General features: G+C 47.6%; 1 protein-coding gene across 1 annotated transcript in view; it reads left to right on the top strand.

The window, feature by feature from the left end:
* Positions 1–1,077, top strand: part of MYH9 (myosin, heavy chain 9, non-muscle) — a 56,182-nt gene extending 55,105 nt beyond the window's left edge. Inside the window, exon 40 of the mRNA XM_009584282.1 lies at positions 1–1,077. This exon is cut by the window's left edge and continues 422 nt beyond it. The gene's annotated coding sequence lies outside the window, so the exon portion shown is untranslated.
* Positions 1,078–3,513: the final 2,436 nt, after the last annotated feature.

The following is a 3,513-nucleotide window of genomic DNA, read 5'->3' as shown; positions in this document are numbered from 1 at the left end:
GGGAAAGATTATTTTTGCTGTAAATCTCCTTTTATCTTCGATTCTAGCTGCAGGGAAGCTCCTTCCTGTATTCTTTCCCCTCCCTCTTTGTTTGCTTTCGGCAATCATGTTCAGTGACCTCAGACTTCAGCCTCTTTTAATCTGCCCACCCACATGGTTTGGGAGCAGTTTCAGGAAAAACGGTGTGCTTTGGCCATGGCAATTTGCCCTTTCTTCTTTCATATGTTTCCAGGGAGGGGTGAAGAGGGAAGCTCCTCTCGGGACCAGTTACCTGGAGGACTTGCCAAAGTTGTCTTTTTTCTTTTTTTTTCTCTTCTTATTTTTACTGTCTGGACAGATCTCTGAAGTGCAATGATGTCCTGTTAGTGTCTCTGCCTCTGAGCGGTTTCATCTAAGGTAGCGTGGACCAGTAGTTAATGACAGGCTGGGGAAGCAGAACAATGTCCCTGTGCTTGTCTGAAAATCTCTGGGGGACCAAATATATTTAATGGTAATAGAATCTAGGGGAATTTAATAGGGTAGTGGGCAGAGGGTGGGGATAAGGGGAGGGAAATCCTTCTTTTATTGACATGTCCAAGCCTCTTGCACCTGCTCTGTAACCAGGGGTTGGGATTAGTTATTGTGCACCATTGACTAAGAGTATATTAAAAACCCTTTAATCTGCACAGATATATGTAAGGCCTTTGTATCTCTCGTAATAAGTAATTAAGAAAAAAATAAAGGTCTTTATCACTGCCTTTCTATTGGGACCATGGTTATATATAGATAGTCTTTACTTTTCTACACCATACACTGGTTGCTGGATTTACCTGTATTCTTAACCATATTGTATATGCTGCATTTAGACCTACTTATGAGCGAAGTAAAAATAATTAAATATGAAGCGCCATACTGTATGCCTGAAGCGCTCTAAATGCAGGAGCCTCGTGTCCCAATTGCTGTCACAAAAAAATTTAATTTTTTTTTATATAATAAAAGTGCCTTAGCATGTGCCTCAGCTGTGTGTCACCACTACAGTCAGTAATGGTTTACTGGTGCTCCACTGATGTTACCAATAAAGATTATCCATGTGCTGCAGTCTGTGTGCATGTGTTGCCGTTCCCTCCTTGCCCAGGAGCCATGAAGACCATGTGTGTCACCTCCCAAGGTAGCGGCTGTGGTGTCAGAGCATCAGCCTGTCCTGTCAGCCGCACTGCAGACCTCCCCTGACGCCGAGTGACTCCCCGTAGCTGAAATCGGGTGTTACAATACCCTCAGTGTGTTACTGGGGCAGCTGGCAGTGGCCAATGCTGGGGATTTCGGAGGAAGATAATGCGCCTTGTTTGTGTGCTTTCCGAGAGTTACCTGTTCAAAACACGAGGCTGTGAATTTGAGCTGAGCTAGTTCTGTTCTTGGCCTGAAGAATGTATTTCTGAGTCTGTAACTAACAACTGTGCAAACAAACTCTCTTCTTCACTTTCATCTCCAGTCTCTGGAGTCACTGGAAAGTGAGGTTAGTGGAGGAGGTGGTAGATGTCTAGAAGTCTGTTTTATCAATGGATTGTCAAAATTGCCTTTCACTCATCTTCCAGCTTGTCCCCAGAAAATCTACTTTTTGTTACATTCTTGTTAGAAATTGAATAAGGAACTTGTGGCTGTATTCACCTTCTGGTCTGTGGACCCTCAAACTGCCCCAGTGCTCATGCATTCTGGTGCTACAGCCACGGTATAAAAAGCTAGAGGGTGACACCAGCACCTGATAATCGTAACCTCGTCCCTTTCACCTGTGTTGGCAGTTTTAAGCCTTGATGAGAAAGTCTGAGTTAGGAGTTGCAGTTGGGACTGGGTCAGACCCTGGGTGGAAGCGATGGGGAAGGAGGTGCTGGTGTTCACCACGAGGGGTACGGTGCAGCCGGCAAGTGCTGCTGCCAAGGCCAGTGCTGGCGACGAGGAGCGGGGAGGGTGCAGCTTACAGTAAACTCGGGGGAGCACACATGTGTACCACTCCCAAGGGGTGGGATTTCTGTCTAAGCAAATGTTGAGAGGCGAAAAAGTCTTCTCATTAAGAAATTTAAGTGTAGGTAGAAGGAGGGGAAAAAAAAAAAGTGGGGGGGTGTGCAGAAGGAGGAGGCACGAAGATTCGCCATGCGCTGCTGCGCGTGTGGGTGTAGTCACATTGAGGGGTCAGTGCGAGCATGAACAGCTTTTGACGTTACCTTACACAGGCTGCAGCTTTTACAAGCCTGAATAGGGATTAATGAGTAAAGGGACAGAAGTGTGTTATGGTGCATAGAATACAGGTGCTGCTGTCCTGGTGTCTTGCGTATACGTCATTAAAAACAGGACTGGAGTTACTCTCGTCCGGGAGTTTACAGGTTCAGATACTTCGGTCTTTTTCCAAAGTGTTTTGCAGAAACATGTAGGGTGTCTTTGTGAACAGTATGCCCTTTAAATTACATTGAAATTGCTTTCCCATCATAGGATCATCCTGAACCAACGCCAGCTGGCCAGGCACCGCTGTGACACAGGGCAGAACTGCCCTAGCACCTGTGTGCTGGCGGCATGCTCACCCTTTTAAGCTCAGGCGTCTTTTTGCGCCCTTTGCGTTGCTCTGTGTGAGCGGGTGTACTGCTTGGATGCTGCTCTGTCCTGTGCAAGGCGGAGAGAGACTTGTGTCTGACACGCTTCCATTTTCCTTCAACTTTTCACCTTTATGTGCATCCCCATGAAAGGGCAGAAATTAGTCTCCCACAACATTTTCCACTTTGCAGAGTGCAACCTTGAGCTAGCAAGTTCTCGTGGCTCCAGATTAGTTGCTCTGTGGATCTCCAGAGCTGCTAAATGCCTCACACAGTTTTTCCTGAGATTTTGGTCCGAGTAGGTGAGCGGTTACAAATGCTGTAATAAGCAAGAGTGGGAAAGTGGTTGGACTGGGACCTGATCTGCAGGCCCTGCGAAAGGGCTGTTCCTGGAAGCCGGTGCTGGAGCTCTGTTTGTTGCCTGCATGATCCAACCTCAGGGCTGATGCCAGCAGGCATTGGAAGGATCTGAATGAGAGGGGGCATGTGGACATAGTTTCAGAAGATGCAAGGGATGGTGGTAAAGTTGATTTCAGACATTCCTGTCCCTGGACCGGGCTGCTGTGCTGGCACAAAGGATCTGTAAACCAGATCATTAAGTATAATAAACCTGGCTAAAAAAAAAAAAAATAATTGTGGCAATGGAGGTTACAGCAGGGCCCTCGCAGGCTGTCGTAACAGCAGAACCAAGGGGCAGAGCAATCAGCCCTGTCACAGCTGCAGGGAGATGGAGGTAAATCACAAAACCTGCAGCATCTAGTCCTGCTGCGAAGAGCCCTCCTGCACGGAGAGCAGCTGAGCGCTCCCCTTGTTCCTGCTACAGCTTCCCCCAGGGCAGAGTGAAGACAGTGGCCGTTAGAGCTGGTTCCAGCTGGGTTCCCGGGCTGCAGCAGCAGTGACCTGCCAGGTTTAGGATTTAGCCCTCTTCCATTTCCTCCCCAAACTGTCTTAAGTA

This window comes from Fulmarus glacialis, unplaced genomic scaffold (genome assembly GCF_000690835.1).
Source record: "Fulmarus glacialis isolate BGI_N327 unplaced genomic scaffold, ASM69083v1 scaffold26338, whole genome shotgun sequence".
Taxonomy (NCBI): Eukaryota; Metazoa; Chordata; class Aves; order Procellariiformes; family Procellariidae; genus Fulmarus; species Fulmarus glacialis.
Note: the sequence above shows the minus strand (reverse complement) of the source record. Positions and strands in the feature narration are given on the sequence as shown.